The sequence below is a fragment of the Jatropha curcas genome, chromosome 11 (assembly GCF_041381405.1).
Source record: "Jatropha curcas cultivar XTBG-Jc1 chromosome 11, XTBG_Jcur_1.0, whole genome shotgun sequence".
NCBI classification, from domain to species: Eukaryota; Viridiplantae; Streptophyta; class Magnoliopsida; order Malpighiales; family Euphorbiaceae; genus Jatropha; species Jatropha curcas.
The window spans coordinates 25933537-25957135 of NC_143161.1; the positions used below are offsets into that span (position 1 = coordinate 25933537).

General features: G+C 35.6%; 3 long non-coding RNA genes and 1 pseudogene across 5 annotated transcripts; all 4 read left to right on the plus strand.

The window, feature by feature from the left end:
* Positions 1–889: 889 nt before the first annotated feature.
* Positions 890–2613, plus strand: LOC110009318 (uncharacterized). Of its 2 annotated transcripts, none has more exons than XR_002284213.3 (3): positions 890–1202; positions 1687–1790; positions 2144–2613. It is a non-coding gene; the product is annotated as an uncharacterized LOC110009318 (long non-coding RNA). The 2 variants fall into 2 exon arrangements; XR_002284214.3 differs by having other exon boundaries at positions 1713–1790.
* Positions 2614–5435: 2822 nt separating this feature from the next.
* LOC149492828 (uncharacterized) lies at positions 5436–7346 on the plus strand. Of its 2 annotated transcripts, XR_016318909.1 has the most exons (3): positions 5436–5895; positions 6338–6403; positions 6673–7346. It is a non-coding gene; the product is annotated as an uncharacterized LOC149492828 (long non-coding RNA). The 2 variants fall into 2 exon arrangements; XR_016318910.1 differs by lacking the exon at positions 6338–6403.
* A 5908-nt stretch (positions 7347–13254) lies between these two features.
* On the plus strand, positions 13255–17898 carry LOC149492829 (uncharacterized). The gene is made up of 2 exons (XR_016318911.1): positions 13255–17608; positions 17770–17898. It is a non-coding gene; the product is annotated as an uncharacterized LOC149492829 (long non-coding RNA).
* A 2802-nt stretch (positions 17899–20700) lies between these two features.
* On the plus strand, positions 20701–21654 carry LOC119370204 (leucine-rich repeat extensin-like protein 4 pseudogene; annotated as a pseudogene).
* Positions 21655–23599: the final 1945 nt, after the last annotated feature.

The following is a 23599-nucleotide window of genomic DNA, read 5'->3' on the forward strand; positions in this document are numbered from 1 at the left end:
TTTAAAAAAAAAAAAAAACCCCAATCTGCAGAGTTGTAGCTTAGTTAACATAACAAAGTAATCCAAATTAATCACCAATAATATGACAAAAACCCTTAGCCACTCCATTATGTATTTATAGTTAGAAATTGGGGTGAATAATACCATTTAACCTTTCTTTTTAGTTTCTTTTTAATTTATGGATCTATTATATTTCTATTTTTAAATCATTTTATGTGTTTTAAGTTTGAAAGACATCGGACATTATCAAGAAAAATGATTTTATATTTCAATAAAAAAATGAAACTTAATTGATTTCAGAGATGACTGAATTCACTATCAACTTAAGCAAAGAAATCCCTACAATTCAATTAATAGATGTTTATACTTTGATGGCTATGATTTTGCAATATAACATGTCATATTCATATTTACAAAATTATATACCTTCTATATTTAATAGAAAATTTCTTATACTTTAAAGAAACCTAAGCTACACATGATCATAGGTAAATCTTAGCTAAAAAAAATACTCAATATGTGTTGTGAACTATACAATAAACTAATGTTAGAATTATCTTCTTAATTTTTTCTTTTTTAAAACTCACACATTTCTTAGAAGGTACAATATCATTTTCTACATTTTGTATTTTTAAAATTTTACTAAAAACATATATCTTACGATTTAAATAAAAAAATATTTTTTGTACAACCGCACGAAGTGCAAGAGATCGCTTAGTATATATATAAAAGAGAATCAATGGGTCTTCTCTAACGTTAAGGTGATGCTTCCTTTAAAAAGTAAGATTGTATAGATTTTGAGCATTTGCTTCTATCTTATAAAAATTTAACACAACCTTTCTCCTTTTTACTTTATGATTCCTACTCATCTATGTCTCTTTGTTCCCCCCTCTTAAATAAAGCCAAACAAATATATTATTCCCTCTTCCATAATAAAATTGAGCCGCATCAAAAATAAAAACTCATTTCTTCTTTTTGCTCATACGATTGATCTCCCTTCTCCTTCTTTCTTGCTGTTGCATTGCCATCCGGCCGACTAACGTCCAAGGCTGTGTTTCTTTATCCTCTAGGTTCGACAGTAGAGAGAGAGAGAGAGAGAGAGAGAGAGAGAGAGAGAGAGAGAGAGAGAGAGAGAGAGAGGTGGAAGTGGAGCGATGATTTTCGACCATGCCGAGTCATTTCTGGCAATTTCAATCAATAAGGTGAACTTTAATAATCTATTTATTGGTCCAACGGTCTATTACTTTCTATGTAGTCTTTGTTCTAATATTATTCTTGCAATGTAATGTGTTTCATTTTACAATTATTACTGCAATGCTTCTTCCAAAGTCAAAAAAGGAAAGAGGGTTGATGTGCAAAAGTTGTTTGGATATACAGAACTGTTAACACTTGAAGCTTTCTGATGGTTTGGTAGGAGATATTATTTGTTTAATTTTCTATTGATTAGGTGAAGTCTCGCAATGAATTAGATCTGGATCATGAATAATCATAATTTAGGAACTTAATGCAAGCTATTTTATCAAGACATAATCTACTTCTCTTTCTTTTTTTTCAATTTAATTTTTGGAACCCTTGGCCATATCACTAGATGGGGACTATGTCTCCATAACTCTAAGAAGGTTTTAGCGTACAAATGAATGATGCTTTAACTGATAATTAAATTATCATTTTTTATTTCTCTAACAGTTTAGCTATTGACTGCCTTGGAATAGATCCAAGTTCACAATTCTTCACTCTGCTAAAATGGATGAAGTTGTTATTGGAAGCGTGATCATCTCAGACTACTTTTGGTATGTTTGAAGCATTTTAATTTGTAATTATTATTTCAGACACTTGCATAATCATTTTTGGAATAATTTTAAAATTGCCACAATTCTCCTTAGGGCATTTTGTGTTGTATGGACAACTCCATTAGTAGCCACTTTGGGAATGTCACTCACCATCCCTCGAGTTATGCTGATTCATGGTCCTTATTGTTCAACTATTTACATTTTTAGCTTTGCTATTCCTATTAAATGCTGCCTGATCTTAGGAAGTATCTGCACAGATGCATAGCAATGAGTTCAGCCTCATAATTCATGTTTAATGCTGCCTTTCTAAACTAATTGGTTTATATTTTTTATTGTGGTTGCAATATTTGGAGCTATGGAACATAGCTGCGAATAAGAGTATAATGATTCCAGCTTATGGGAATATAATCCCAGCCTTGGCACAGTCCCCCATTATTGGAATGGTAGCTTCTGCAAGTCATGGGAGCTCTGTTAAGCTATTGAAATAGAAGTCATTAGCTTTGCAGAAATCTGTGAAGCAAGCAATGACATGTGGGTTAGTCGGTACGCAATATCTTTTTTAATCCTACATAAATGTAGTAATTGCTAAATGCGTAATTTGTAGTGCACTTTTTATGATTCTATTTGGTTGAAGGTTTTGAGAATCAAGAAGCAGGTGGAGCAGTTTGTTTGGCAGAACATTTGATAGTAGGACTCCTAATTGGCAATAGATCATGTGTACAGGAATCCAATTCTGATATATATTGTTTGAACTTTTTTTTTTTTGTTTTAATTAATTGCTTTATATAGTATTACTTTTATTTTAGAGTCTTAAATTGTTTTGGCCTGCATGCTAGATACGCGTACCAATAAAAAATGCTTTAAAAGTAAACTTCTAAGATAAATGAACAATCAAGTTTTCTCTATCATCTTCATGATTTGATTTCTCATTCTCTCAATTTATATATATTTCATACAATAAAAAATTACAGAATAAAATAGGGTGAAAAAATAAATAAAAAACATATAATATAGAATAAAAAATAATACTCAGTTCATTTTTCAATATAAGAAGTATTCCTCATCCATGTTATTTGCATAAAATCTACATGATAAATAACTTAAATGATCATGTGTAAAAAATAACAAAAAAAGAAATGCAATAGTAAAATATTTGACCAATTGATTAAAATTTTCAAATGCTGGGAGAATAAAATCATTAATTACGTTTAAAAATAAACCCTTGCCAATCTTCCTTCAAAAAGTTTTTTTATACATAAACACAATAATCATTTAGTTAAAATTATTTGAATAAACAAAATTATGTCTAAAATTTATTTGTTACAAAATAATAACAAAAAAATATTAGACCACTCATCTTCTAATAACATACATAGTAGCAAAAATAAATAATGATTAATTATTATTGCACTCATTAAAAAAATTAATTTGAACGTTTCAAAACTTTTTATTTACCATGATAACTTTAACCAAACTCTTCATTTACCAGAATAAAATTCTAATAAATAAAACAACAAATAAATAATTAAATATACATTTATTAACAAAAAAAAAGCAAAATAATCTATTGTTAAATGCAACTATTCTCTATAAAAAGTCCCACTCTGCAGAGTTGTAGCTTAATTATTATAATAAAGTGATCCTAATCAATCATTAATGACATTAGAAAGAGATACATACACCAAATAACGAGAAAAATCACTGATCATGAAAACTAAAAAGGATCGTTTCATGCATCATTTTACATTTTGATCCACCAATATTAAATTTAAAAAAAAAAAAAAAAAAAAAATCATAAACGTAAACATTTCAGACTTGATGAGATAAAAAGCGATTAAACGTTGCAACCCAAAAGCCACCCTTCAATTGCAGCCACCAATTTCATTTTTTTTAAACCCAAAAATCCAATTAGAAGTTCATGAAGTTCAGATTTGGTAGTAACTTCTCTTTTTGCTTCTTTTTAATTTATGGATCTATTATATTTCTATTTTTAATTCATTTTGTGTGTTTTATGTGCGATTTTTTTTTTTGTCAGCAATCAAATCATTTTTATTAGATAATAATAATAAAAATGAAAAAACTTACCAAATCCGAGCCAAACTAAACCTAAGCCAGTAAGCTTTCCCTAATACACCCAAAGAACCTAATGCTCAGAATTGATAAGAAAAACTTATACATAGTGAAAACTAGAGAACCTCTCTTAAGGTAAGAGATAAAAACTAGAAGAGAGCAAAACAAAAGTATAAAATCTCTAGAATATTTTAGGTACGACGACCAACATTGTCAAGAAATATGATTTTAGAGGCTGCTTTTAATAAAAAAAAATTAAACTTAATTCATTCCAGAGATGACTATGAATTCATTATTAACTTAAGCAAAAAAATTCCTGTAATTAATTAGTACATGTTCATGCTTTGATGGTTGACTTTGAAATATAACAGGACATACTCATATGAACAAAGTTATATACTTTCTTCTATTTTTAATAGAAAATTTTAGCATCTGCTTATACTTTAAGAAACCTTAAGCTACACGAGATCATAGGTACATAAATCTTAACTAAAAAATTCTCAATATGTATTGTGAACTATACAATAAATTAACGTTCGAATTATCTTCTTAACTTTTTCTTTTGTAAAACTCACACATTTTTTAAAAGTGCAATACCATTCTCTATATTTTGATTTCTTAAATTTTACTGAAAACGCATATCTTACGATTCAAATAAAAAAATTTTTTAATACAGTTACGCAAAGCGCAGGTGATCGCCTAGTATATGTATATATAAAGGAGAACTATTAAGTTTTTGCAAGTGTTGATGTGATACCTTCTTAAGAGAGAGACTCTAATATTTTAGCTTTTGCCTTTATCTTGCTTGAGATATATTTCTTTTCTTAATCACTTTTTTCTCTCTCCCATTTATTATTCAATGATGATTTGCTCTTCATTTTTATTAATTTCAACATTCAATCATGGCATTTGAAGAAATTTAATTGTTTTTTGCTACATTTTTATGAGTTTTGAAATAAAATTTAAAAACAAAAGTTCCATTACTTAAAATCAAACCAAAGCAAATTAGCAACTTGAATCAAAATAAAATGAACAAAACTAATTGATTTTGTAATTCAATTTTCTAATATATGCTTAACCTTGCTTGTATTTAATGTACTATGCAATTTTTTTTTATTCTTATATACATTTAAATTTTTTTTAATTTTATATAAGAATAAGAAATTCTACAAAAAGAACCTCAAAATATCAACGTATTCTAACTATATTACCTAAATCATGATAGGATAAAAGCTTGCATTTTAAATTAACAAGAATGCAGTTATAACATAATCTAACCATTCAATTTGCTAAGTGCATGTAACATCTGATTTATGCATATTTGAAATAATCCAAATTTTTATTTTCAAAGATTTTCATTTAAACTTAATAAACCGACACACCAGAAAATTTACTTAATTAGTTAAATGCAAATTAATAATTTGTTCAGTGATAAACCTAATCGAAAACCAATTGAAAAAAAAATCGAGATTTGGGCTGAATCGAACCGGAATCGAACCGAATCAGCCCAAACCATCTAGAACCTCTTCTTTCCTTTATCTTTAACGCTCAACTCACCTCACTCCCCAAGCCTTGCGCCTCCCGACCACCCACGCAGCACCACCGACATTGCCACAGCTCCACCTCCTCCTCCTCTTTCTTTCTTTTTCCTTCTTTCTTCTTTCTTCTCCCTGCGCCTGCGTCTGTGTCCGCTTCTGCATCTGTGACTGGCGAAGCTCCAAGCAGCAGCGGCGACACCAGCTAGATCGGACCTCCTCGCGCGCCACCTTGCTGCAGCTCGACGTCGCAGCAGCTCCGCCAGTGACTCTGCTCCATCCTCGACCAGGTAGCGCAGTCCCAGTCGTCCTCCAGCCCAATACGCCACTACCAACCCTCTGCCGCCACGCCATAGTCGATCTCCTCCCTCTTTCGCGCCAGTTCCAGGTGGTCCAGCCACTCCAGCCCGACTCCGGCCACCCGCTTGCGGTCCCAGTGCGCGATCCGGCACGCGTAAATCTCGATCTAGCGAAATCCGACAAGAAAAATTATTTTTGGGGTATAAATCAATTTTTGCTGATTCTCAGAATTTATTTTAGTAATTTTGGGTTAACTAATTTAAATTAAAATTAGGTATTGAATTATTGATTAATTAAAATTACTTGATTAATTAAAATTAAATAAATTATTAGGAAATTATGATTTGTGGAATTAAATAAAAATTAATAAGATATTGTTGATACGGAGAATATGGAGGATGGGAATAAATGACTTGGTCGATTGCTGATAGATGGGCTGTGAGAACCTGAAAATAATTGAATGACTTGATTGGTGGATAGTTAATTTTTAAGGAATAGTTAATTTTTAAGGAAAGTGTTGTCGAAATTTCGGTAGAAATTAAATTTTTTATAGAAATTAAATATGTAGGTAAATTATTAGAACATCTAATAAATATTTTATATGATATAATTCTTTTTCGGTGTCATTCTTAAATTTCTTAGATTATCCGGGTCCATTTATTGTTCCATCCGGTCAGAATCAGAGTTAGAGATTCAGTTCCTACCACTGTGAGTAATAATAAATAATACATATCAGTACTGCATTGACATAATATTTATTTTATAAATATTATATATTTATATACTATTTATTTATATTATTATATACTATTACTATATTATTATTATTATGCGAATCTTATAAATATATTATGTAACTATCACGTATAATTATATTTTTATGATTGTGCATTGAAGTGGATTTGGCATAATATGTTGATTGAATTGTTTGATTAATTGTACTGTGAATATGCTGTGCTTTGTTTGTGTGGAATTAGGATAAAGTGGGTGGTTACCAGGGATTTGCAAGGACGGTCTATGTGATATGGATCTTGAATGAAATTATGGAATTATGGAATTTGATCGTCGGCCGGGTATGGGAGATCGGCGCCCCCGTGTGCATCTGATTACATTATATGCATAATATGGAAAAAGAAAAGAGAGATTGGAAAAATAATGAGAGAGCTGGTCAAGTGAGGATTAGACTAGTCGGGTAGGTATGAGGATCGGCTCCCTGGTGCACACGTTTGAGAGGAAGGGCTATGTGAGAGGACGGCTTGTTGGGGTTTCAGGTGGCGCCACTGACTAATTTCCACTTGCTTGATTATTTGAAGGTGATATTATTTGTGGGTGCTAATACTGGGCCATATGATTGACTGGTTGTGTGATCATTCAGTATGTTAGAGTGCATTTCGCGTGAATGTCTGTGGTGTGTATTATTTATTATTATTCACTGAGTTGCAAAACTCATCCCTCTATCTATCCCAACTTCTCAGGTAGTGGGAAGCTGCTGATTTGATTGGAGCTCTGCAATCTTTCTCGCAGAGCCACAAAAGTAAATTCATCAATGTTATTAATAGTTCAATTGTATTATCAAATGTATAAACTATTCCACCTTTGAAATATTTGTTGAACTCCGCAGTTGTAGGATTTATGGATTTACGTATTTTAATTGGGCCCCAATGGACGTATTATTTTAGAAATGATATAATTGTTTACTTAAGAGAATATAAACCGGTAGCCCATATTACAAATGTGGTGTATTATAATTAGGCCCTAATTAAATTTTATTCGAGATTGAGATTGGGCCGAGATGGTACTGTAATATATATATATATATATATATATATGAGCTTACTGTTCCCTATAACTTGTGTGATATTCGTAAATGGAAAGTTTAAGGCTTACTACGGGCCTCGGAGGCTTTAAACTTACTTGGGTTCTAGTGTCGGTCCGGCTCACGGAAATGAGTCGTGAAAAAGATGGTATCAGAGCATAAGTTTATAAGTCTAGAAATGACTGTGAAGTTATTTCTGTCACGTCTTGATATAGTTTTACCTTGCCTCTTAAATTCCAACGTGATCATTTTTAGAGTCATAACTTCTGAATTAGGCTAAAAATATAATTGATATTAATGGGATAGGACTTGTTATGTTTTGATAAATTTTGTTTTATACTTTGAATCTCAGCATGGTGAATACTAGGAGAAAAGCATCCGAAAATACGGAGCGAGAGGCTCCAGATGAGGCCTCTTACGGGCATCTAGTTCCCGGTAGACGAAGAAGGGGTAGACCTGCAAGAAATGAAATTAATCAAGATGAAGGGGTGCAGGAGAATGTAAATGAGGAATTTGCAGCTGGAAATTCCCCTGGAGTAGATATATTAATGACCGGACTTCAGCAAGCTATAACGGCTATGAACAACATGTTGATACAACAACAGTAGTTCTTTCAAGCTCAGCAGCAGCCGTAGCAAATGCGACCACCCATGCTGGATCTAGCAGTGCAACCATTTCAGCCGGCTCCACCTCCTAATTTTCCGAGGGTCGCTAATGACAATCTTTATGACAGATTCATCCGTTACAAACCACCCAAGTTTACAGGCTCTGAAGATGCTCATTTTTGGCCAGAATTAGGGAGTTCTGCGTTGAGTTGGGTTGTGATAACGAGAGGTGCATCATATTTGCCGGCCGTAGATTGGAGGGTGTGGCTGAAATGTGGTTCAAAGATTATGTCTTGCCTTTTGTTAATGGGATGATTTGGCAATAATTTTCTTCTCTCTGTATGAACCGCTTCGTACTAGAGGGAACTAGGAGGGCTAAAATGAGGGAATTTGAGTCCTTGGTACAGGGAAATTTATCTGTGGATGAGTATGCTACTAGGTTCATAGAATTGAGCAGGTATGCTCCGGGGTCTATACCTGACGAGGGCACAAAAATATACAGGTTTATCAACGGGTTGAACGCAGTATATACTACTCTGTTTCAGTAGAGGGGGCAAGATTTTAGTGCCGTGGTAGACTCAACCTGGCAGATGGAGACTAAATATATTTCTGATGGAGTTATTTCAGACAGAAGGGGTAATAGAACTGTAGCTCCACTTGGGACTGTAGGTGTGCCAAGGATGAGTGGATCATTCGTCATGGGTACACAGTCTTCAAGTTCTCAGCTCCAAGGAAGGGGAAATTTTGGTAGAAGGAAAGAGAAAAAGAGATTGTGGCCGAGAAAGAGTACTAATACAGGTGGTTCCAGTAGTGGTTACAGTTCGGGTAGTAGCAGACCTAGTGTAACTGCTTGTCACAGATGTGGTAAAGTCCATAAAGGAGGGTGTAATTTTGATGTTAACGTCTGCTTTAAATGTCACCAGACTGGACATTACGTTAGAGACTGCCCACTTCCTCAGCCACGATATGTGCCACCCCAGTCTTCTATGGGTAGCGTGTCCAGACCCCCTTTTTCTACACCATCTGCATCAGGTACCAGATTTGTAGGCCAGTAGGACCGTGGTTCTGTTAGTAGAGGTCGAGGTCAGAGTTTTGGACAAAATTCACTAGCCGCAGGAGCACAACCTCGACTTTTTCACTTGACTCAGGGAGATGCTCAGGCATCTAACGCTATGGTGCCAAGTATTCTCATTATATGTTCTTTTGAAGCACGAGTATTATTTGATCCTGATGCCACCCATTCATTTGCATCTCCTAGGTTTGCTATGAAAATAGACATAATGCCTGATTAGTTGGATTTTCCCTTGTTAATATCTACGCCTTTAAGTGAACCCGTTTACACTAATACAGTCATTTTAAACTGCCCTATTGTTCTTGAAGGCGTAGACTTACCTGCGAATTTAATTATTTTGGATGTGATAGACTTTGATGTTATTCTGGGTATGGATTGGTTATCAAAGTATGATGCAGAGGTTCACTGTAAAAAGAAGGAAATTGTTTTTAACCTACTAGATGGCAAGAAACTTATATATAGGGTGGATAAGAAAATAGCTCCTTACAAATTGATTTCTGCAATAAGCGCTAGAAAGATGTTGGGAAAAAGCTATCAAGGGTATTTAGCACTGGTAAAGGATACTATGATAGGAACCCGTAAAGTTGAAGAGATGCTGATCGTAAATGAGTTCTTGGATGTGTTTCCAGAGGAATTACCTGGTCTTCCTCCAGATCAAGAAATTGAATTCTGCATCGATCTAGTTCCCGGCACAGAGCCTATATCTATGCCACCGTATAGAATGGCACGAGCAGAATTAAAAGAGCTGAAGGAGCAATTGCAGAAATTGTTAGACAAGGGTATCATCAGACCAAGCACTTCACCTTGGGGTGCTCCGGTCCTTTTTGTGAAGAAGAAAGACGGTTCGCTTCGCCTATGTATTGATTATAGGCAGTTGAACTCGATTATAGGCAGTTGAACAAGGTGACTGTGAAAAACAAGTATCCACTTCCTAGGATTGATGATCTATTCGATCAATTGCAAGGGGCTACCTGTTTCTCAAAGATTGACCTTAGATTTGGTTATCATCAACTGAAGATCAGAGAACAAGATGTTCCTAAAACGGCTTTTAGAACTAGATACGGTCATTATAGTTCCTTGTTATGTCCTTTGGACTGACCAATGCCCCAGCAGCATTTATGGATCTGATGAATCGTGTGCTCTGAAACCAAGTTTGTAACATCCCAGGCCTACTGAGATATTATCCGCTTTGGGCCCCAGGCCCGCACGGTTTTGTTCCTGGGCTAGGGAACCACCTCCTAGCCCAAAACGTGTCTCAGTAGCTCAAGGCCTGCCACACCTTATGTACATCACTTCCACCTTGCGCTTAGCCGATGTGGGATTCACCTAAGGTGTCACATACACCCCCCCTTAAGGGACTCAGCGTCCTTGTTGAGTTTTGCCCCACCACTAGCCATAGGGACAAGGCTTGGCTCTGATACCAAATTTTTAACATCCCAGGCCTATTGAGATATTGTCCGCTTTGGGCCCCAAGCCTGCACGGTTTTGTTCCTGGGCCAGGGAACGACCTCCCAACTCAAAATGCGTCTCTGTCTCAAATTTAAATCCCTCTGATCAAAAACATACTTCAAACTTTTATGATCAGTAAATATCTCACAAGATACTCCATATAAGTAGTGCCTCCATATCTTCAATGCAAAAATGATTGCTGTCATTTCCAAATCGTGAGTGGGATAATTCTGCTCATGCTTTTCCAACTGTCTGGAAGCATACACAATAACTCGACCATGCTGCATCAAGACATAACCCAACCCCACTCTGGATGCATCACAAAACTCTACATACCCTTCATTGCCTGATGGTAAGGCTAACATTGGGCCGGTGGTCAAGCACTGTTTGAGCTTCTGAAAGCTTGCTTCACAGAAATCGGACCATATGAATTTGGCATTCTTCTGGGTAGGTTTTGTTAATGGAGCTGCTATTTTAGAAAAATCTTATACAAAATGACGGTAATAGCCGGCTAAATCTAGAAAACTACGAATTTCTGTGACCGTAGTTTGTCTAGGCTAGTTGATAACTGCCTGAATTTTCTTGGGATCAACCGCCGTGATTCTATCCTTAAACACCACATGACCTAAGAAATTTACATTTTTTAACCAGAATTCACATTTGGAAAATTTGGCATATAATCGATGCTCTCTCAGCGTTTGCAACGCAATTCTCAGATGTTGTATGTGTTCTGCTTCCGTTCTAGAGTAAACTAGAATATCATCTATGAACACGATCACGAACTGCTCTAAGTACGGCTTGAACACACGATTCATCAGATCCATAAATGCTGCTGGGGCATTAGTGATGTAACAGCCCAGCCCATGGTAGATATTGTCCGCTTTGGGTGCCAAACCTGGCCCGAACCCTCACAGTTTTGTTTTTGGGCCAGGGAAAACCTCCGCTCTGCCAGCCCAAAACGCGTCTACCATGTTCAAGGTTGCCACCCTTTATGTATAGGACTTCCACCTTGTGCGTAGCCGATGTGGGATTCGCCTAAGGTGTTGTGCCTCAAACCTGGGATGTCACATACACCCCCCCTTAGGGACTCAGCGTCCTCGCTGAGGTTTGCCCCACCACCGGCCAGAGGAACAAGGCTTGGCTCTGATACCAAATTGTAACAGCCCAGCCCATGGTAGATATTGTCCGCTTTGGGTGCCAAACCTGGCCTGAACCCTCACGGTTTTGTTTTTGGGCCAGGGAAAACCTCCGCTCTGCCAGCCCAAAACGCGTCTACCATGTTCAAGGTTGCCACCCTTTATGTATAGGACTTCCACCTTGTGCGTAGCCGATGTGGGATTCGCCTAAGGTGTTGTGCCCCAAACCTGGGATGTCACAAGTGAGTCCAAAGGACATAACAAGGAACTCATAGTGATCGTATCTAGTTCTGAAAGTCGTTTTATGAACATCTGTTCTCTAATCTTCAGTTGATGATAACCAGATCTAAGGTCGATCTTTGAGAAACAGGTAGCCTCTTGCAATTGATCGAATAGATCATCAATCCTAGGAAGTGGATACTTGTTTTTCATGGTCACCTTGTTCAACTGCCTATAATCGATACATAGGCAAAGCGAACCGTCTTTCTTCTTCACAACAAGGACCGAAGCACCCCAAGGTAAAGTGCTTGGTCTGATGATACCCTTGTCTAACAATTCCTACAATTGCTCCTTTATCTCTTTTAATTCTGCTGGTGCCATCCTATACGGTGGCATAGATATAGGCTCTGTGCCGGGAACTAGATCGATACAGAATTCAATTTCTTGATCTGGAGGAAGACTGGGTAATTCCTCTGGAAACACATTCAAGAACTCATTTACGATCGACATCTCTTCAACTTTACGGGTTCCTATCGTAGTATCCTTTACCAGTGCTAAATACCCTTGACAGTAAGTTCCCAACATCTTTCTAGCGCTTATTGCAGAAATCAAATTGTAAGGAGCTATATTCTTATCCACCCTATATATAAGTTTCTTACCATCTAGTAGATTAAAAACAATTTCCTTCTTTTTACAGTGAACCTCTGCATCATATTTTGATAACTAGTCCATACCTAGAATAACATCAAAGTCTATCACATCCAAAATAATTAAATTCGCAGGTAAGTCTACGCCTTCAAAAACAATAGGGCAGTTTAAAATGACCGTATTAGTGTAAACGGGTTCACTTAAAGGCATAGATATCAGCAAGGGAAAATCCAACTTGTCGGGCATTATGTTTATTTTCATAGCAAACCTAGGAGATGCAAATAAAAGGGTGGCACTAGGATCAAATAATACTGGTGCTTCAAAAGAACAAATAATGAGAATACCTGCCACCATAGCGTTAGATGCCAGAGCATCTCCCTGAGTCAAGTGAAAAAGTCGGGGTTGTGCTCCTGCAGCTTGCGAATTTTGTCCAGAACTCTGGCCTCGACCTCTACTAACAGAACCACGGTCCTGCTGGCCTACAAATCTAGTACCTGATGCAGATGGTGTAGAAAAAGGGGGTCTGGACACGCTACCCATAGAAGACTGGGGTGGCACATATCGTGGCTGAGGAAGTGGGCAGTCTCTAACGTAATGTCCAGTCTGGTGACATCTAAAGCAGACTTTAGCATCAAAATTACACCCTCCTTTATGGACTTTACCACATCTCTGACAAGCAGTTACACTAGGTTTGCTACTACTCGAACTGTAACCACTACTGGAACCACCTGTATTAGTACTCTTTCTCAGCCACAGTCTCTTTTTCTCTTTCCTTCTACCAAAATTTCCCCTTCTTTGGAGCTGAGAACTCGAAGACTGTGTATCCATGACGAAGGATCCACTCATCCCTGGCGCACCTAGAGTCCCAAGTGGAGCTACGGTTCTATTACCCCTTCTGTTTGAAATAACTCCATTAGAAATATATTTAGTCTCCATCTGCCTGGCTGAGTCTACCACGGCACTAAAATCTTGCTCCCTCTGCTGAAACAGAGTAGCATATACTGTGTATAACCCCCTGATAAACCTGTATATTTTTGTGGCCTCGTTAAGTATAGACCCCGAAGCATACCTGCTCAATTCTATGAACCTAGTAGCATACTCATCCACAGATAAATTTCCCTGTACCAAAGACTCGAATTCCCTTATTTTAGCTCTCCTAGTTCTCTCTGGTACGAAGCGATTCATAAAAAGAGAAGAAAATTGTTGCCAAATCATCCCATTAACAAAAGGCAAGACATAATCTTTGAACCACATTTCAGCCACATCCTCCATTCTGCGGCCCGCAAATATGATGGACCTCTCGTCATCGCAACCCAACTCAATGCAGAACTCCCTGATTCTGGCCAAAAAGGAATGAGCATCTTCAGTGCGTGTAAACATGAGACAGAGGCGCTGGATGGAGTTCCTTAAAGATTATGACTGTACCATTCAGTATCATGCTAGGAAAGCTAATGTAGTGGCTGATGCTCTAAGTCGAAAATCATTGGGAAGCTTAACTCACATTTCAACGGAAAGAAGCCATTAATTCGAGAATTGGATAAAATGCTTGATGAGGTCCTTAAACTGGAAATATCTGCTTCAAATTATTTGTTGGCTCATTTTAGAATAAGACTAGTCCTATTTGACAGAATCAAAATTGCACAGGATAAAGACCCGCAATTACAAAGAATTTTGCAAGAAGTAATTACATGTGGGTCAGGAAACTTTGTAATAGACGATGATGGGATACTCAGAAAGGGTACTCGCCTCTGTGTACCCGATATCAATAACCTTAGAAAGGAGATCTTAGATGAAGCGCAATATGCCGCTTGCAACGTACATCCGGGTACTATTAAAATGTACCGGGATTTGAAAGAATTTTTGGTGGACTGGAATGAAGAAGAATGTAGCAGAATTTGTGTCTAGATTTCTCGCTTATCAGCAAGTAAAAGCAGAGCATCAAAGGTCTTCTAGATTAATGAAACAATTACCGATACCAGAATGGAAATGGGAAAGAATTACTATGGACTTTGTGGTGGGACTACCAAAAACACCCGGAGGCTATGATTCTATTTGGGTGATAGTGGATCGACTTACCAAGACAGCTCATTTTCTACTAATGAGATCCTCTTATAATGCTGACAGGTTGGCAAGGTTGTACATTAAGGAAATAGTGCGCCTTCATGGGGTTCCGATATCTATCATTTATGACAGGGGAACACAGTTCACTTCGAGATTCTGGCAATCATTGCGAAAAGCTTTGGGAACCCGGCTTGACTTTAGTACAGCTTTCCATCTGCAGACTGATGGGCAATCTGAAAGGACTATTCAAACTTTGGAGGACATGCTTTGGATGTGTATATTAGATTTTGGGGGATATTGGGAAATGCACTTACCATTAATTGAGTTTGCTTATAATAACAGTTACCAAGCAAGTATAGGCATGTAGCCTTATGAAGCCCTGTATGGCAGGAAGTGTAGATCTCCTATTTGTTGGGAAGAAGTATAAGATAGACAATTGGTAGGACTCGAATTAATTCAAGTCACATCTGAGAAGGTTCCTATCATTCGGGCCAGAATCAAAACAGCGTTTGATCGACAGAATAGCTATGCGAATCCTAAGCACTGAGAAGTGACATTCAAGTGGGTGATTTGGTTTTTCTGAAGGTATCTCCTATGAAGGGTGTCCTTCGTTTTGGCAAGAAAGGGAAGCTAGCTCCGAGGTATATTGGACCGTATCCTATAGTTGTGAGGATTGGGGAAGTAGCTTACCAACTGGAAATGCCTAACGAGTTTTCTCACGTACACCCAGTTTTTCATGTGTCCATGCTAAGAAAATATGTGCCCGATCCATCTCATGTGTTAGAACCGCAAGAAGTGCAGGTGGGTGAAGATTTGACATATGAAGAGACACCGATTAGAATTCTCGATTTTCAGATTTGTAAACTTCGATCTAAGGAGATTCCTATGGTCAAAGTTTTGTGGAGAAATCATTCGATGGAGGAATGCACATGGGAAGTGGCAGCCGAAATGCAAAGAGAATATCCTCATCTTTTTCCCTCTATGTAAAGCATTTTTGTCTTACTACTAATAGACTTTAAACTATTTCACTTTGTCGGGATTACGATCTTTCCTTGTTGATACTCTGTGCGTACTATTGCCTTATCTTGCTTATTTTCAAATTCGAGGATGAATTTTTTTTATAAGGAGGGAAGACTGAAATAATCCGAATTTTTATTTTCAAAGATTTTTCATTTAAACTTAATAAACCAACACATTGAAAAATTTACTTATTTAGTTAAATGCAAATTAATAATTTGTACAGTGATAAACCGAACCGAAAACCAATTGAAAAAAAAAATCGAGATTTGGGCTAAATCGAACCGAATTAGCCCAAACCATCTAGAACCATCTAGAACCTCTTCTTTCCTTTATCTTCAACGCTCAACTCACCTCACTCCCCCAGCCTTGCGCCTCCCGACCACCCACGAAGCACCACCGACATTGCCACAGCTCCACCTCCTCCTCCTCTTTCTTTCTTTTTCCTTCTTTCTTCTTTCTTCTCCCTGCCCTGTGTCTGTGTCGGCTTCTGCATTGTGACTGGCGAAGCTCGAAGCAGCAGCGGCGACACCAGCTAGATCAGACCTCCTCGCTCGCCACATTACTACAGCTCGACGTAGCAGCAGCTCCGCTAGTGGTTCTGCTCCATCCTCGACCAGATCACGCAGTCCCAGTCGTCCTCCAGCCCAATGTGCCACCAGCAACCCTCTGCCGCCATGCTATAGTCGATCTCCTCCCTCTTTCGCGCCAGTTCCAGGTGGTCCAGTCCCAGTGCGCAATCCGACACGCGTAAATCTCGATCTAGCGAAATCCGACAAGAAAAATTATATTTGGGGTATAAATCAATTTTTGCTAATTCTCAGAATTTATTTTAGTAATTTTGGGTTAACTAATTTAAATTAAAATTAGGTATTGAATTATTGATTAATTAAAATTACTTGATTAATTAAATTTAAATAAATTATTAGGAAATTATGATTTGTGGAATTAAATAAAAATTAATAAGATATTGTTGATGTGGAGAATATGGAGAATGGGAATAAATGACTTGGTTGATTGCCCGATGGATAGGCTGTGAGAACCTAAAAAATAATTGAATGAGTTGATTGGTGGATAGTTAATTTTTAAGTGAAGTGCTGCCGAAATTTCAGTAGAAATTAAATTATTTATAGAAATTAAATATGTAGGTAAATTATTAGAACATCTAATAAATATTTTATTTGATATAATTCTTTTCCGGTGTCATTCTTAAATTTCTTATATTATCCGGGCCCATCTATTGCTCCACCCGGTCAGAATCAGAGTTAGAGCTTCAGCTTCCGCCACTGTGAGTAATAATAAATAAAGCATATCAGTACTGCATTTGCATAATATTTATTTTATAAATATTATATATTTATATACTATTTATTTATATTATTATATACTATTGGTATATTATTATTATTATGTGTATCTTATAAATATATTATGTAACTATTACGTGTAATTATATTTTTATGATTGTGCATTGAAGTGGATTTGTTATAATATGTTGATTGTATTATTTGATTAATTGTGCTGTGAATGTGCTGTACTTGTTTATGTGAAATTAGGATGAAGTGGACCACTAGGGATTTGCGAGGACGGTCTATGTGATATGGATCTTGAATGAAATTATGAAATTATAGAATTTGACCGTCGGCCGGGTATGGGAGATCGGCGCCCCTGTGTGCACCTGATTACATGATATGCATAATATGGAAAAAGAAAAGAGAGATTGGAAAAATAATTAGAGGGCTGGTCAAGTGAGGATTAGACTAGTCGGGCAGGTATGGGGGATCGGCTCCCTTGTGCACACGTTTGAGAGGACGGGCCATGTGAGAGGACGACTCGTTGGGTTTTCAGGTGGCGCTACCGACTAATTTCCACTTGCTTGATTATTTGAAGGTGATATTATTTGTGGGTGCTAATACTGTGCCATATGATTGACTGGTTGTGTGATCATTCAGTATATTAGAGTGCATTTCGCGTGAATGTCTGTGGTGTGTATTATTTATTATTATTCACTGAGTTGCAAAACTCACCCCCTATCTATCCCAACTTCTCAGGTAGTGGGAAGCTGCTGATTTGATTGGAGCTCTACAATCTTTCTCGCAGAGCCACAAAAGTAAATTCATCAATATTATTAATAGTTCAATTGTATTATCAAATGTATAAACTACTCCACCTTTGAAATATTTGTTGAAATCCGCAGTTGTAGGATTTATGGATTTACGTATTTTAATTGGGCCCCAATGGACGTATTATTTTAGAAATGATATTATTGTTTACTTAAGAGAATATAAACCGGTAGCCCATATTACAAATGTGGTGTATTATAATTAGGCCCCAATTAAATTTTATTCGAGATTGAGATTGGGCCGAGATGGTACTGTAATATATATATATATATATATATATATATATATATATATATATATATATATATATATATATATATGGGCTTACCGTTCCCTATAACTTGTGTGATATTCGTAAATGGAAAGTTTAAGGCTTACTACGGGCCTCGGAGGCCTTAAGCTTACTTGGGTCCTGGTGCCGGTCCGGCCCATGGAAACGGGTCGTGAAAAAGATGGTATCAGAGCATAAGTTTATAAGTCTAGAAATGACTGTGGAGTTATTTCTGTCACGTCTTGATATAGTTTTACCTTGCCTCTTAAATTCCAACGTGATCATTTTTAGAGTCGTAACTTCTGAATTAGGCTTAAAATATAATTGATGTTAATGGGATAGGATTTGTTATGTTTTGATAAATTTTGTTTTATAATTTGAATCTCAGCATGGTGAATACTAGGAGAAGAGCATCTGAAAATACGGAGCGAGAGGCTCCAGATGAGGCCTCTTACGGGCATCTAGTTCCCGCTAGATGAAGAAGTGGTAGACCTGCAAGAAATGAAATTAATCAAGATGAAGGGGTGCAGGAAAATGTAAATGAGGAATTTGCAACTGGAAATTCCCCTGGAGTAGATATATTAATGACCGGACTTCAGCAAGCCATAACGGCTATGAACAACATGTTGATACAACAACAGTAGTTCTTTCAGGCTTAGCAGCAGCCGTAGCAAATGCGACCACCCATGCCGGATCTAGCAGCGCAACCATTTCAGCCAGCTCCATCTCTTAATTTTTCGAGGGCCGCTAATGACAATCTTTATGACAGATTCATCCGTTACAAGCCACCCAAGTTTACAGTCACTAAAGATGCTCATTCCTTTTTGGCCAAAATCAGGGAGTTCTGCGTTGAGTTGGGTTGTAATGACGAGGTCCATTATATTTGCAGGCCGTAGAATGGAGTGTGTGGCTGAAATGTGGTTCAAAGATTATGTCTTGCCTTTTGTTAATGGGATGATTTGGCAACAATTTTCTTCTCTATTTATGAATCGTTTCGTACTAGAGGGAACTAGGAGGGCTAAATGAGAGAATTCGAGTCCTTGGTATATGGAAATTTATCTGTGGATTAGTATGTTACTAGGTTCATAGAATTGAGCAGGTATGTTCCAGGGTCTATACCTGACGAGGGCACAAATGGAAAGTTTAAGGCTTACTACGGGCCTCGGAGGCCTTAAGCTTACTTGGGCCCTAGTGCCGGTCCGACCCACGGAAACGGATCGTGACAATATTACACATAATAGCTCTTTAAAAATTACTCTCTAATTTATTGCCTTTATGGCTTTTAAACATAATGGCTCTCGATGTTCTCTTATAGTTTTTATGATTTTAAACATAATAGCTCTTAATTTTATGACTTTTAAACACAAAGGCTTTTGGTGTTCAAATTTGTGAAAAATGAAAAATAGGAATACTTAAAAAGTAGAGAGACAACTCAGCTTTGTAAATATATTTTTTGCTTCAATATTATATATGTATAAAAATATAAATGCAAAAAAAACATATGCAATATATTTTTAATGAATACCAAATTTTATATTATACAATTTTGAACATGTTTGTGTGTGTGTGTGTGTGTGTGTGTATATATATATATATATATGAGTTACAATTTGATTTAGTTTATTTAAAAAAAAAAAAAAACTTAAATTAAAATTTAGATTATTTTTAAAAAAAATTTTAATTACATTAGTTTTTTTAAGAATCAAATTGAAACAAACTATTTAATTTGATCTTACTTTTAAAGAGTTGCCATGAACAGCGAACAATTTTTAAAAAGAAGAAATTCAAATTTGAATCTATTAATTATATTAAAAATATAAGCTATTAGGCTAAACTTGCAAATGCATATATTTGAATATTTAAGATGTTACTATTTAAAATATATACTTATAAAAATATCAGATTCATATTTAAAATAGGCCTAACCTTCAATTTCACCCAAACTTTTTGAATAGTTACAATTTCACTCTAAATCGATTTTTGTATCTTGGGCATACTGAATTTATCAATTTAGTTGCAAATATTCCTTTATTTAAATTAATATCCAACTTATTATCTTTACATCTTAAAATTGGTTTAATTTTAAAATCAAATACTTAATATTGATTTTTTTTTATGTATTATATGAATACCTGAGTTTGATTTTAAGAAAAAAAAAAAAACTCAATTTGCCCCCCGAACTTGGATGCCATATTCGATTTGCACATAATTCACCTTTTTAGCGTAAAAACTCACCACCTTACACAAATCAAACCAAATTGCCCTGCTTTTCCTCTAAGCCAGCGCAGTGTCAAACACACAAGGGAATGCACTGAAATATGAAAAATTGAGTTAAGGAAGATACTTCTGATTCCAGATTCCATCACATTACTTTTAAAAACACAAGCACGCACAAATCTATATATAAAGGGATAATGTTAATTGAGTGTTTTTCAAATTTGCATTTTTTTTTCAATTTGGTGTCTTTTAGTGGCATAGACTATCGAAATATCCAACGAGACTTATTGAGACCACATTTGCCTATATATCCATTTCCGTAGACCAGACTATTTTTAAACGTAGGACACCAGCATGACAAAAGGGATAAAATGACCTATTTGCCCCTCGTCCTCTCTTCTTCGTCTTCTTTGCTTTCTTCTGCAGACCAGGTCCCAAGTAGTTTCTTCTTTAATGGCCGCCTTACTAATGTAAAAGCTATGTACATCAAGAAGCGCCAGCTTCTTTACTACAGCGATGAATATGGCGATAAAGGAGAAAACGTCACAATTGATTGGGTCGAACCTAATGTCTGCAACTACATTGGAGTTTTTTGTGCTCTAGCTCCCGATAACAAAACTATTTGAACTGTCGCCGGCATCGACCTCAACCACGGTGACATCACAGGTTACTTACCGGAAGAGCTTGGGTTATTAGTAGATCTTGCATTGTTTCACATAAATTCAAACAGATTTCGTGGAACTCTTCCTCACAAGTTTAAAGAGATGACGTTACTGTTTGAGTTGGATTTGAGCAACAACTGGTTTGCCGAAAAATTTCCTCAGGTGGTTCTTGAGCTACTTAAGCTAAAATTCTTGGATCTGAGATTCACTGAATTTGAAGGGACTGTACCGAAAGAATTGTTTTATAAAGATTTAGATGAAATCCTTATCAACCACAACAGGGTGTTTGTCTTTGATATTCCAAATAATTTTGGTAATTCTCCGATTTCAGATATCGTTTTGGCTAATAACAGATTCCATGCTTGGGTCCCTTCGACTTTGGGTCATTTGTCTAATCTAAACGAAATTATTCTCAGGAATAACAATTTGAAGTTTTGTTTGCTGAAGAATTTGACTGTTTTTTATGTGAGCGTTAATCAGTAGTTGAGTCCGTTGTCGGATTCCTTTGGAGGTTTGGTTAGTCTTGAGCAACACAATCAAGAGAGGAGGAGTGGCAAATGGGTTATTTTATCTCTTTTGCCACGTTGGCATTTTACATCTAAAAATAGTAGGTTCACGTGTGCAAACACACAGGCGTTTGTGGTCCCAATCAGTCCCATTTGATATTTCGGTAGTCCATATCATTAGGAGACATCAAATTGAAAAAAAAAAGTGTAAGTTTGGACTCTCAATTGTCAAACTTTTTCATTTAAACACCAAAAATAGAAAAAATGACAAGTACCAGTACCAAAATTAACATTATCCCATATATAAACAACACAAGCCATGTCATTTAAAAAAAAACCCAATAAAAAATAGAGAGATAGTTCACAAGAGACATAAAATAATCAATTAGAACGAAGTAATGATACTTCTAGTAAGCAAGAAATGAGATTTTAAATTCAATAAACAGTGATAAGACGATCCAAAAATAAGGAACAATGGAAAAAATAATATGTACCAATAAAAATAAAAAAAATAAAAAAGTTTTGGATTCTTGAAGTAAAAAATGAGATTTCAGATTCAGTAACCAATGAATAGAACTATCCAAAAATAAGTAACAATGGAAAAAATAATGTACCCATAAAAATAGAAAAAAAAAAAAAGTTTTGAATTCTTGAATATACCTGCTGTAAACTTGAACCAGAACCAGAGATCAGTGGAGAGGGAGAAGGATTTGAGTGTGTATAAGAATTTATAATCTCAAAATCTCTAGTGGATGCCTAATTTGATGAACTCATGCTTGATCCTTCCTCTCTCGTGGATCAATCTTGTTATTTTGTTAACTAATCTAGTGAAATATATGTGAGGAGAGGAAAACTGTATTTTGGAGTTTTACTAATTGGAGGGTATCAAAATTTGGGGGTTTTAGCAATTAAAATAATGTTATAGTGTTTTTCAATTTCAAAACATTTAATAAAATAAAAAATAAAAAATAAAAGTTTTGACAGCGTGAGATACACCACCAGAGCCTAGGGGAAAAATAAGGCAATTTGGTCTGATTTTTGCATGAGTTTTTAGTCTAAAAAGGTGAATTATGTGCAAATCGAATATGGCCTCCAAGTTCAAGGGCAAATTGAGCTTTTTTTTTTCTTGATTTTTTATTTATTGTTTAAATACTTGAGTATAGAGTTCATTTTTTTACATTATTTTAATTAAAATTTCAACTTTAGTTTACTTTTTGGGTGAAATTATAACAAATCAATAAGTCAGGATCTTATAATTCACTTTTAGAGTGCAATATCACCTTAAAAGCAAATTGGAGTGTAATTGCAATAGATTGATATGTCCAGGATATAAATGTTGATTTAAGTGAAATTGCAACTACTCAAAAAGTTTGAAATAAAACTGAAAGTTAGGATATTTAAAATATTAGTTTTCAAACATACAATTAAATGTTAAATTTGAAATAAACTCTACCAAAAATTGAAAGATAATTAAATAATTTATTTATTTATATACATAATATTTGATTTACAGTTTATTTAAATTTCCAAAATTCAAAAACCAAATTAAATCATAAAATATGTTTTTAAAATTTTTTATGACCAAACCCAATTATTTAGAGAGTACCAGATCAAAATCACCAAAATCAATGTAATTTGACTAATATTATTAAAAATAATATCTCAAGTAAATACTTCTTCCCCTTCTTTGTAGTCACATGAGTATACAAAATACACTAGGTTTTTTTTTTTCCAAATAAATAACAAAGCAATTAATTAGCACACAAATTTAAAATTAAAAAAAATAAAATAATAAAAGGAAAATGAAAGTGATAAAAAAAGAAACGACAACAAGGCAGGGATAAGATTTCACACATACACATACACATACACACACACACACCGGGCGTCAGTGATTCAACCCATGTCATATCATGTCAACTTAAAACGGTCCCACCATAAAACACCCTCCGTTTGCCGTTTTGAAAAGTGCTAATTCAAATGCTTTTGAGGAAGTGACGCAAATAAGAGAATAACAAAATTTATATTAAATTACTATTTAATCCCTTCATATATAATTTAATTGTTACTTCATTCTTTCTTTAAAAAATGCATTAAATTAT